Source organism: Medicago sativa, chromosome 5 (genome assembly GCF_051527215.1).
Source record: "Medicago sativa cultivar Bolivia chromosome 5, Bolivia_mono, whole genome shotgun sequence".
Classification (NCBI taxonomy): domain Eukaryota; kingdom Viridiplantae; phylum Streptophyta; class Magnoliopsida; order Fabales; family Fabaceae; genus Medicago; species Medicago sativa.
This window is the reverse complement of record NC_140753.1, coordinates 51,102,990-51,116,756: the sequence shown is the minus strand read 5'-3', so window position 1 is coordinate 51,116,756 and position 13,767 is coordinate 51,102,990. Positions and strand designations below refer to the sequence as shown.

At 32.8% G+C, this 13,767-nt stretch overlaps 1 pseudogene across 1 annotated transcript; it reads right to left on the bottom strand.

Annotated features, from left to right (window-relative positions):
* Positions 1–3,112: 3,112 nt before the first annotated feature.
* Positions 3,113–4,789, bottom strand: LOC146922794 (zinc-finger homeodomain protein 2 pseudogene; annotated as a pseudogene). The gene has a single exon (XR_015012584.1). The product of XR_015012584.1 is annotated as a zinc-finger homeodomain protein 2 pseudogene (transcript).
* Positions 4,790–13,767: the final 8,978 nt, after the last annotated feature.

Genomic DNA, 13,767 nt, shown 5'->3' with positions numbered 1-13,767 from the left:
GTAAGGTAAGGATTGCTTCCTTTTATAAAGTCTCATCTATCCGATGTTGTGAATAGATAGGCGGCCATTGGATTCGCCAAGCTATGATACCATGTAGAAATTTGGGGTTTAACTCATCCTTATAAAATCGGCTTGTAAGGTGAGGAGTGCCTCCTCTTTATAAACTCTAATCAAGAGTTACATCTATTCGATGTGGAACTTGGGTTTGTCCCAATATGCATAGTGTGTGGGCATTTAGCACATGTAATAGCTATGTTTGATGTTAACTGTAACATGGTTTTTGATATCTAAGAACATCTTTTTGTTTAGTTATATGCTTTCAATAAAATATTATCTTATAAAAATAACAAATAATAATCCCCTCAAAATCATTGAAATCTAGTTAAGGAATTGATGACCTATTTCAACAAATATTTGTCCACACAGTGTTATATACGGTATCTATACCAAAAAAAAGAAAATGTCCATGAATTATGAATTATAACATATGAAGACGTGACTATTGAAACCTTTTTTTTTTGTTTTTTTTTGAAAGAAAGATATTGAAACCTAATAAGCATTTCTCCTTTGATGGAATCATACTTATACAGCCACCTCTACAAACTCTAGTGGGTCATCTGTGCCAATAAGCATTTTTCATTCAAGAAAAAAGATAAAGCTAGAGAAAGTAAACATACTTACTAAAGGTCATGAAAACTTCTACAAATCATTTGTGCATAGCTAAACATTGTTTGTGCTGTTATTAATAGATTTTTCCATTTTTTGAAAAAACTGATTGGTGGACAACAATATTTTTTCCGAATATATTTCTATAACAAATATACATTATTCACTACTGATGAGAAAGGAAGTAATAGGAAAAAATAAAAAATAAAAAGTCTGCAGGTTCTGAAATGCAAGGCTGTCTTCTGTGACTAGACAGAGAAACAGTGTACGTTATTGCCGCGTGAATACCCACTCCTAGTTTATTTTGTTCTTTGCATTATTACTTTCTCGCTTTTCCCACCGCACTTACCAAATACATATACGAGAATGGTATGCTATTTGACATTACATGTCATCATTCAATTTTCATTTCAAATCAATTCAACACTTTTCTTTAACTTATTCTACAACTATAGTACTAGTACTTTACTTCTTTATTATTAAAACAAAAAACTGAAATCCAAGTAGTCACCCAACTACGAACATAAGAAACCCAACGGTGTAAGATTTTCAATGGTGTAACTAACTACATTTCTTAAAATCAATTTTGATTTTGCTAGCAACTACATGGATTATTTGGTTAATGAAGAACAACATTTTTTGAAAGAAAGGAATGAAGAACAACATTGTCTTCAATGATGATATGTGGGTGATGTCGACAAAATCATTAGTGGCATCAACACTATATCATATAGTCGTGGTTTGTCGGCTTTAAAAACAAAAATTGTGATACAATGTTTGCTAATTGGTTTACTAAACTTATAGCTTGTATGCTTAGAGTTTGAATCTTGTTTGTAAATGGATTAGAGTACCTCTTGTACTCTTGTTACAATGCATATGGCTTGTTAAAAAAATTCAAAATATGACTTGTTACAATGCATATGGCTTGTTAAAAAAATTCAAAATATGAATCAAATTAATTGCGGGTAATTTTGCTTAAAAACTATCCAACACAATTATGGAGGTGTAGTTTTGTATCATGGTGAGTATGTAAAAGTCATTGTGTGTGATTCGAATATATTCACCGTGGTACCAAACTTATAACATATAGGTTGTATGATGTAGTAGTTTGTAGAAGATATATTTGTAAGGGAACTTTGTCTGACTTTCGAGCACATTGCTTGTTTTTTCTGTGGTGTCCGGGATTCAAATCTCAGACCTTGGATATATTATGCATTATCCCTACCAACTTAGCTAAGGTTACAGGATATAACACATTGCATGTTTGTAAGCGTTGAGTACCGCTTGTAATCTTTTTAATAAATTTATTTACTTATAAAATAAAGTTTCAAATAAAAGAAAATCATCTTAATTCAATGCTTCTGCAACAAACTACTTCATCGTAATGGTTCTGCAACAAACTACTTCATCGTATAGTGTTCAATGTCACAGTTAGATATGTTAATAGGGAACTTCTACGGTACACCCGTAAATTGAGGTGTACCGGTACTCTTTCTTCCTAAATCTATAAATTAAGGATCAATTTTATGAAATAAATAGTTATTTGTCGGCATTTATATTTTAGAAAATAACATTTCATAAGAAAAAGACACCATTCATTGTTTATAAGAATCGTAGTAATTTTTTTACATATTATCGTATAAAATAATCAAAGTTCTCTATTACGAGCGATAAAAATTCAATTTTACTTTGTTGACTCTTTTGGTGAATAAGATTTAATCATTATAATTATAAATGATGAAAAAATAATATTTTTCTTCAAAAAAACAACTCATTTAACTATAAATTTAAGGGTTTGGTGTACTGGTACACTCAAATATGTTGGGTGTACAGTAGAATTTGCCATGTTAATATGATTTGTAAATTAAATGATCTTCCATTAAATGAAAATCTAACTGAAACTGAAAGTGAGAGAAGTTATAAATAAAAATATCTACCAACATGATTAAGGTCGCATTATCATAGTTTTTAATAATTCAGTAAAAAGCAAGCAATTTTAATAATTCAGTAAAAAGCAAGCAATGTTATCCTTATTAAAGCTGCATTGCGTCAAAAAAAATATCCTTATTAAGGCTGCATCAATATTATTTAGTGAAGATCTTAAGAACAGTTATGCATTTGCATGCCTCACACGTTAATAATTCAACTTTATTATTTTGGATTGTAGTCCTTATTCACTGGTCTCATTTCGAATGCTTTATTTCTTGCTGAATCTCTCGTGCTAAATTTCACCAACTGTTCAGAGTTCAGACACATAATGATGAATGATGAAAAACACTAGCCATGTTTTTCCATAAACTAGGTTCTTTTGTCTTTATTCGGTCTCTCTAATTTTCAAATTAATGTGCATTAATGGCTTGATCATCTTCGTCATCTTTTACCTAATAATAGCACAAGACTTTAACCACATAACTGGAAATCACTCACTCACTAAAATGCCATAAAATTATAAACTGAACAAAATTATTTAATTCATTACTTAACCAAATGATGAAGAACTTACAACATTAATAAGAACCCTAACTAGCTAGCTAGCTTGATCTTGTCCATTAAATTTTCTTACTACATTTTTTTTTTTCTTTATTTTTTTCACACAAGTAGACTCTCTCTAGAGAGATCAAAATTTCTTAATAACAGCATATAGAACAAAATTAATTAGAATAATAATAACTTCAAATTAGGGTTTCTTACCAAGAGTGTTCTTGTTATTGTGCATCCAAACTTTAAGAACATTTCTCTTGATACAATTCTCAGCACAAAACTGTTCTATAGCAGCTTCATCTTGTTTCTGAATTCTCCAACCATGTTCTTCAGCAAACGCCAGCAACTTCTCTTTCTGTTCCTGAGTGAATTTTGTTCTGAATCTCTTCCTTGATCCACCACCACCGCTACCACCACCACCACCTCCACCGCTACTGCTAGGGTTTGAGATATCATCATCTTCTCTGCTCATTCCACCACCGGAAGCAGCAGCTGGGAGAGCCAACGGTCTGTGATGTGCCACCGGAGTTGCAAGATGATGGTGGTGAAGGTAACCGGCTGTGGAAGGAGGAGCACGGTGGTAGTAAGGCGAGAATTGATTGCTGTGGGGATGGTATTGCGGCGGTGGAGGTGGTGGCTGTGACCGGTTACATGAACTAACCGTTTCACCATCGATCTCCTTGCGGTGGAAGTTCCGGTGACAGTTACAAGCGGCGCAAATAACAGCTTCAAGTGTTCCTTCTTCACCGGCAGCGATAAACTCGCAACAACCGTCAACAGCATGGCCACCGAAGCTAACGGCGTGATTCTTCTGACATTCTCGGTACCTCACCGTCGAAGCAAAACCGCCGTTGCCGTTACCTTTCCTTCCGTCAACTCCAACGGTGAGTTTTGAACGTGAAGCTGAGTTACCAAGTGAGTCATAACTCGTTGGCACTGGTGTTTGTGTTTCTGGAATCTCCATCTCCTCTTCTTGTTCCTCTTGTTCATCAAATTCCATTTCACTCTTCAAACAATTATTATTTTTTTTTACTTTTTTTCCTAGGTTTTTATTTATGGTTAAGTGTTCTAGCTTGAGAAATTGAGAGAGAGGAGAATGAAGATCTACATGAAACAACAGAAAGAATTTTACACTTTCACCAAAAGCTAGTAATAACTATGCTAAGTGAGATTGTATAGTGTATTTACTTATATTTATATTGGATTTAATTCAACAATAGTTTTTTTTTCTTTGTACAATATTAGAGATTAATTTATTAAGAATTAAAAATATACCTATATCTTTATTTTTATTTTCTTATGTTATCAAAAAATTATATATTTTCTAAAACAGAAAAGGATTAAAAATACTTTTAAGAATTTATTCAAAAAAAAATACTTTTAAGAATTGAATATAAACAAATATTAATTTTTTAGATGCGAGTCACTATTCAAAATCTTTGACCACAAAGAAATCTAAACATTCAATTATTATTTTGGACCACATTAATTAATCTGATATAGTTTTTGACACAATAGTTATTATTTGATAAAATGAATAAAATAGTAGTAATATTTTTATATAGTGTAATTATTATTATTATATTTTTGTTTCTGAGGAGAAGATAAGAGATGTGGGAAGATGATGTGGTCATGAATAACCGGTGTGGCAGAAAAGAGGTGTATGCCTTTAAATTACTTGCCATTACATAATTAACACCTGTACATATGATGTTGTTCAGACATTTTACTTTAAATTTACTTACTTTTACCGGCTATAACCCATTTCTCCACTCTTTTTTCTACCCATTGTCCTTTTTTTTTTGGTCAAAAAGAAATTAAAAAAAATGATTATCTAAACAAAATTGTACACATTTTATTTAATTCTTAGTATGAAATAAGCAATGAATTAAACAGCCGGTAAAAGTTAGGAGAAAAATACAAATACAAGTAAAGTTAAGTGCATGGCTACCATATATAGCAAACAGTGTAAGGAGAGAAAGAAGTGGAAAGAAGAAAGTGATATAAGTGAAAAGAAAAGTGAGGGGAATATGGTTGGTGGAAAAAAAGGGGAAAAGTATTGTGTTTGTGCTAAAATGAGAAATGAAGAATCATGGTGAAATGGGATGGGAGGGGAAGAGGGGAACCATGAAAATAAAAAACTTAGACATGGACTTCATATCGGACGAATTAATAAATAAATCTGTCTACATTTATGGGAGCTACCTACGTGCCCTTCTTCTCCGACAGGATATGATGTCACACTACCATCATTATCTTCTTTCTTTATTTATTGCGGTTGTAGCGTTAACATTACTAGTCTTAGTCTTGTACTACTACCCTTCTTTTCTCCTTGTTTCCCTACGGTGACTTAGATAGGTTACTCCATGCAGTTGGTTACAAGCAAACATGTCCCAAACTCACATGGCTTAAAGCCTCTAACCATAATCACATTATTATTATTATTATCCATGAAAAGATGAGATTTTGTTGTCATTTTTTTAAAATTTGTTAGAATAAAACTAAATCGAGAAATGTTAAGCTAACAACTTAATATACATGGTGTCTTAATTTGGGTATATAACTTTCATTCTTTTAGAATTGTTTTTTATGAAACTAAATCCTAATTTAACCCAATGTTATTATATTCATTAACTTTTTTTCGCTAAGGCAGAACAAGACCATATATTAAGGGGAAGTGACGATATCTCATCCTATTCTGCCAAATTCAAATAAAATTTTATTAAAAAAAGGGGAAAATAGATAGGGGGAACTAGGCCAAAACCCTCAAAGATAAAAACAAGAAATAAAAAATAAACGGAAACAGATAGAAACAACCGTCTAAGAAACCTATAATTAGGCATTTCACAACGGTCCCTAAAGAAGTCAGCCTGCAAAGCCTGAGGCAACACTCATAACCAAACTATGCCCTGATGCGAATGACCCATATTAGCTAACAAATCGGCGCAACAATTACCTTCCCTGAAAATACCAAGAAGGAGCTTGTGCAAAATTAATCATAGATTCAACCAAAAAATAACAGCAGGTTTGTGAGACAAATAAAAATTTTGTAATGCAATTTTCGTGTCCGCATTACCAAAATCGCGGGCATTCCAATAGAAAATATTCATTGATCAGTTTGAGAAGGACCCCCTAGATCGGGTTCTATACGGCGGCTTTCCTATATGAAGTTGTTTTTTTACCTGTTGTTTGTGCTTCTTAGATAACACCGGAGTGAAAGGCATCTCAGCATTTGCTACATCATAATCATGGATGCGACGCCATAATTCCAGGTCATGCCGAATTTTCGGGTTGATGTGTGTATACTCATGACCAACTAAAACATTGTCACCGTGGTCATCAGAAGTTATGGCCTGTGTTACAAGTGACGGGGTTCATTCTGATCTAGCCTCTCCATTTCAGATACCAATTCTGCCTCAACAAGAATGAACTGGGCAATAAGAGGACCAAGAGGAGAGCAATGTTGCAGTTTATCGTGAGCTACAAATTGATGAATCAGTGACTCCTCCCTTCCAGAAGCGGAGGAAACCAATTTAATTGACAAAGAGGATGAGAGCGTAGTAGTCGCATCCGGAGACCGGGGCACCACCTCCTTCTCCCGGGCGTTCGGACTTAACTGCTCCACTACATCCGAATGCACGTCAACGCGCGCTACTTGGGAAGCCAATTCCAACACCGGGACAGAGGGCAGGGTATCGTGAGGGATTTCGTCAGACATATTTTGCAAGATAAAACTGAAGGAATCTGATGCTTGTAGTGTGTATGCAGTTGTGGAACAATATCAGTAACAATATCTTCAACTGTAGCGACAATTGTGAGCGGTTCTTTCGGAGGGGGAACTTAAAATGCTTTGGAAGAACCAACGCCGGAAGGGTTATCTTGAATTGGCACCCAATCGAATTTTTTAGCAGGAATTTGTGACTTTCCCTTAACAACCTTCTCTTTATTAACAATGTTTTCCTTCCTGGGGTACAACCAACGACAAGTAGTAACATCATGACCAAGGTTCTGACAATGTGTGCAGAAATTCGGAAGCCATTCATAGGCCACCTCCACACAAAAAGAGAAACCTTCCCTCTTGACCATAATCTCATGAAACAGCTTCTTAGAAAAATCCATGTCGACTAAAACCCTCGTATAGTGGCCGAAAATTCTCTTGGATGTAGCAATATCAATGACTAACGGCGTGCCGACAACACTTGTGAGTTCCCGGAGTGTGTGTTCCATCCAATATTCTTACGGTAGTGCCAATAATCGTACCCAGACTTTTGCATGATTGTTCTTTTGGTTATGCATATTGAAGTCCTTTGTCCATTCAAAAAGTCGTAAGACCCTCAACTTCATAATAGCCTCCACCTAACGACAACAGTGTTTAAGGTCTTGCAGTGTTCCACAGTTTTTAAAGCTTGAGTTGAATGTCCTTTGCAGTGTATGGTTTATCCCCCTTGCTCAAGACTAGCCTCCCACGAAGGTTTCTCTTACAGACTTCGACCCCCTTCTCATATGGTGCTTGAGAAATTTGAATGCTTACTGCCTCTCCTCGGTTTGACAGTTGTAGTAAATTATCATTTGTTGAGGCATTGTACGAAGCGGTTAGGGCTTGGGCAAAGGTAATTGATGCAGTTGCATTTGAAATTGCGGATTTTAGAGGCTGCATCCAAGAGGCTGTGGACAGGACCGCCATTGCCAGTGTCGAAATCTATGCCTGCCAATCAAATGGCATGACATAAACGTGTAACAATCGGTCAGGAAACAAAATTTAGAGAATGGCGTGGAGCAGTAGCGAAACAATGGTGCAAGATCGCTCAGTAGCCTTTTAGATTTTAGAAAATAATACTCACGTAACAATAAGGTGTACTTTCTCTCACCAAAATTTAGAAGAAAATTGCAACATGTTATGGCTTAATTAGGAAGAGCAATGATGCACATAAGACAAAATAAGGCATACAATCAATTGTGTGTTGAATTGGATGAATAGATGAAGCAAGAGGAATCCGTGATTCATGTTGTAGCTATGGAAATTGGTTGAGACGACACTTCTGCTAAACCCTAGCAGAGTGCTTCAATATGTGAATTGAATTGCTTTCATTTGATCATATCCACTTTTAATAACTAGAAAATTAATTGTTTCTTTAAAGGAAACTCAAAATCTGTTAAGGAAAAACTATAAATAAATTAATTAAATCGCTATGTATTCATCACTAAGATCTATCTCAATTGAAAATATTGATATTAGATTGAACTCCTTCATTCTGTTCGAACTCAAAATCTCATAGTTGAGTGTGTGATTTTCAATTTTATTTTACCACTTCGCCTACAAATCCAAAAAAAAAAAAAATCCATATATCTACGTTATAGTGAGAGATAAATAAAGTGTATGATTTGAACGGATTCTTTCGGTATATTCTTTATTAACTGAAAATCATTATTTTATCTAAATCACTTGGTTATAGTCTTTGTTTTTAGAGCTAAATATAAAAGTTTAAAAATATTATTTTAAAGGATATGCACTTTGTTAGAATTTAAAGGATATGCACTTTGTATGAGTTTTACACTAATATTCAATGGAATTTTTATTGTTTTACCACGTCATTCCACTTTTACAAGGGTATTTTAAATTTCAATAATATGACATAAAAATAATAATTATTTCTCATCTGTCTATGAAAATGTGTTTCATAGTAACGGGTTATACCAACGAAAATCTTAGGGATATTTGCATGAATGGTTTTGGAAGAGATGTGATGATTTATTATTATTATTATTTTTAAATTACAGATATTATAAAATATTTTTAAAATGATATGAATGTGATTGAAGTATTATGATCTATCGTGTTACTATGTCAATTTTTTTTTTTAAATAACAGATATTTCAAAAGATATTTACTCTTTCAAAACTCTTCAAAAATGATCTTCCTTAATGTTAAATAAAATATGTACGGCTAAATAAATTTTTTCTTTTGTGAAAACACTAATCTATTCTCTAAAACCGAAGCACATTACAACAATATATATTCTCTAAAAGCGAAGCACATTACAACAATATATTTTTGACGTAAACATCATACCCAAATGAACCCCCCCCCCCCCCCCCCCCCCCCCCCCCCCCCCCCCCTCTGTTTTGAGAGAACCCAAATGAACCACTTATATTGTACGAATACAACAAAAAGCGAAATTTGATTGAAAGAACTCAGTTTGCAAGATAATACTCTTAATTGATTAGGATTCGATCTCCATTATAGTAACCTTAGAAATGGTAGAGGCCATTTCATTTTATGATTTTGTCAAAAAAAAATCATTTTATGATTTTGCAACAATATTAAAGTTTTATTCTACGTACGCCCACACTTATTTTAATAAAAGAATACATGATTTTATATTATGAACCAATCATATATTTGAGTTTGTACAATGGACAACTCTCATTACAAAGTATTCCTTCCGATCTCATGTATTAGAAAAAGTTTGATCAACAATTTGATATATTTTATCTAAATTTTGAACTAGACATCAACTTTTGTTGGTCTAATTTTTTTCTTAGATATGAAATCGGAGGGAGTAATAAACAAAACGAACTAAACGCTAAAGATGGAAAACGCCAAACAGATAACTATCTCAATGGACATATGCAAGGGTTCTACCCGGCCTCCACTAATAAAAAATGCAAGGAGATACGAATGGCTTATCCAAAAACCACTTCTAATAGACAAACTTAATATGATCCTTCATTTTCTTTCACAACCTTATATCCGGGAAAATATATTCATTTCGGGATTTTCCAATTAGCCAAAAATTAAAATGTCTAACCAAAGCAAGCAATGTTTAAGATGGGAGAGCACAAAACTGAGATTAAACCGAACAAGTCAGGCGGTATGGCCAGCTCCAACTCGAACCATTTAAAAATCCTATACCACACTTAAAGTGAAAGCTCATGGGAGAGGACCCAAAAATCACAAGTCAAACTTTTCATATCATTGATGATCAAACGACTGGAAATATTTTAAAGGTTAAAGGTCTCCCAAAATAATTGCCGAGATAAAGCAATGACTTATAAACTATGCTCAATTTTAATTCTTCAAATATAATTTCACCCAAACCAACATATTGATATTGTATATTAGTAACAATCTTATCACTTTTTCCAGTGATTTATTAAATTTTTAGTGACTGATTAAGCTTTTAAATTTAAGGTCAAATAGCATGTGCGCTCCTGGAAGTTAAATGTTTATAACAAGTTAGTCCTTTATGATTCTTTTGGTTACAAATTGATACTTTATGTCATAAAATATTTGCACCACTATCTTATTTTCATCTAACTCAATTAAAAAATATTTATTTGAACGTTTAATGTTAAGTTGGTATGTCCAAATTAATCACTCTCGAAACTAGGGTTCATATGTGTGTTATTACTTATTAAATTTTGTTTTGAAATAAAATTGATCGATTACTTGATTATACTTTGTTGACGAGTCTTTAAAAAAAACATTGGTGATGAGATTTTTATCTATGAAATTAGGCTTGAATTCAAAAATAAGAAAAAGAAAATGTGTATAAGTAATCATGTTTGATCTCATAAACACTCTTGGACCTACCACCTCAAAGTTAAGTGATTCATAAACACTTTTTTCAATGTGGCTAAAAAATAGGTAGCAAAAAAAGTTAAAGGATCAATTTGTAACAAAAAAGAAACTTAAAGGACTAACTTATTATAAACTTTTAACTTAAAAGACCACGTATGGTATTTGACCTAAATTTAAAGGTGAAAATATTATCCGCATGGGTAAGGTTTTAGGAGACTGAGAAGTCTTCTATAGATGACACATCATCAAAATGCAAGCCTTAGAATGAGTCAAGTTTAGAATTCAATTCAATATATATATATATATATATATATATATATATATATATATATATATATATATATATATATATATATATATATAGGATGGAGTATTTTGGAGGCTAATCACGCATGCATTGAATAAAGTGATATATAAACAACAATAGGCATTACTTCAAGAAAACAACAACAGTGCATGTTTAATTATGCAAAGTTTTTTCTTCAATCCGACGACCATACGATAAATCTCATACTATTCTACTTAGATAGTGGAACAAATTGGTTAAATTTTTTAGACTAGGCATGGACACAAGGGAGAATAAGGTTGTTTCTTAGGGGTGCAAACAGCTCTATCGAGCTATGCCTTTCAAAATTTTCGGCCAAAAATATATTTTTTATATGTATAATACATGGACAGATTGAATATATATATAGTGTGTGCAAATATTTCTTCTTTAATTAATTTTTTCAACATGATATGACCTTAATTTGGGCCTAATTTATCATGAGTTTGAGTTTTATATGTCATCAATACTTTATTCTCCCTTAAATTCAGTTTACTCTCCTCAACTTATTGAACAATATATTTTTAAATAAAAACAAAATATAACTTTTATTTCTTAAACTTTTTTAGAACACTTCTGGTAATTATTGACCATACTTGTCATATAAAATAACAAAGTTCTAAGAACAAACATTATAAACTATTTTTCTCTTTAAAAAGAAAGTTGTGTTTTTTTTTTAAGAGTCTATCTTTACTATGAGAGTCGAATCTCCAATTTCATAGGGCTGTCCAGAGAGCATGATTATGATTGTTGACAAGACGAGAAAAAAAGGTGAAAAGGTGGGGTATGAATGGTGAGTGTCTTTAACTTCATTTCCAATTTCAAATATAGTTTATGGCAGCCTTATACGTGTTTCTTCTCATCTCTAATATATATGGATATGAATTACAATTCGTATAATTTAATTTTCTTCACACTAATTACACTAACAAACACTTCTTGTGCTGCATTGGACCCTCTATTTGTCGTACCCCTCATATTCCTATCCTAATCCTATCAGCAAAAAGTTATGGCCCAGTCAGATGAGGTCCTTATATAATGACAAAATCAACATTATAATTCATCTACCCTCAATATTTTCAAATGTTCCCCTTCTTGTTCATCTACCCTCAATATTTCCAAATGTTCCCCATGTTGTACATTAGTACATGGTTTTATCCACTCCAACACAAAGTGGACACCAAAAACAAAAACAAAAAGCAGCTTCTTGCAATTTCACTATTGTCAATGATGCTATGGATACCGTATACCATGTCATCAAGGCATAAAAGGGGAGTAATAGAATTTGCTTTCTTACCTATGTTTTTTATTTGAGCGCAACTTCAATCCATTAACTAGCAAAAAGCATGCAGAATGAGGTAATTGAAAAACTAAATTTACAAAATTTTGAGTTGTATTTCAATTAGGATAGGATTGGAGGTACAATGAAACTTGATAACATAAGTTTATAACCTAAGTAGGGACATTAAAACGTTGAAAGGTCTTTGACGTGTGTCATGATACACATCCGATAGTTATCTATCGGGCGTACATTTTTCCACGCCAAACATATGTCCGGGAGATAACTCCCGAAATAAACATACATTCGGTAAATAACTACCGAATGTGTATTTAAAGGGTCTAAAGAGAAATGTTCCCATCCAAATTCTGTTAGGCTCGTGATGGGCCTTCTAATTCCTATCTCTGTTAACAACACTTTATATTTCTAATTTACCCAATAATGGAACCCAGGTAGTTCCTAGGGAGATCACCATTGTTATTCACTAGCTTAATAGTATTAATTATGCCCACTTGTTATAAGACAGTTACTTAAAGAATATATATTGAGCATTGTTTAGAATAGAGTGTGATTAGCAAATTCATTCTCGGATCTATATTATTTGTTGTGATATACCTTTTCTATATTTTTTATTTATTCACTAACCTAGTTTCAATTTGTTGTGTTGGTGTAATTAACATCTGTCTTTCATCTTCAAGATCTGTTGGAGAACACCGTTTTCATCTAGGTGCTGCACATGAAATTTTCTGTTTTGAAGTTCAGTTGGTATTTAATGGATCAATGCTAGCTGAACCAGCACAGTAATCGAAGACTATTACTTTTCCCACTTTACTAATTTTTTGTGCACCCTATTTTTTTCCTTTCAAAAATACTCATGCGATTTTCGGATTTTAGAATTCGAAATGAGTTTTTCATCAATTCGGATTTTATAATCCGAGAGCCTCAAAAAATAGGGCATGTTCCTTGCTTTTTTCGGATTATAGAATCCAAACACCCCCTAATCACCCTTATTCAAGAGAAGAACAGTTCAGATTATATAATCTGAACTGTATCATCACAAATTCTGAACATGTTTGTAACATGGATAATCATTTTTAGGACAATATTAATCTTCCTAACTCACATCCTTCTGTTTTGTGTCATTGTTAGTTGTTCTTAGTCAAAAATCTTGTTTTCAGACTAATTGATCGAATTGCTCCGAAACTCTCCCAGAAAATCTGGAAAAAATCAAACATCAAAACTCCCCTAGAAGACACTTCTTATGGGACTCCACCCTCAAAATCCAAAATTTCATTGTTTAGACCTATTTTTAATTTTTCATATTCTCATAAAAATCCAAAAAAAATTGCATTAGTTTTATTTGATTTTTAGAATTTTTTGGTGGTATTTTTTATATTTTTATGATTTTATTTGACAGATTTTTAGCATTTTTTA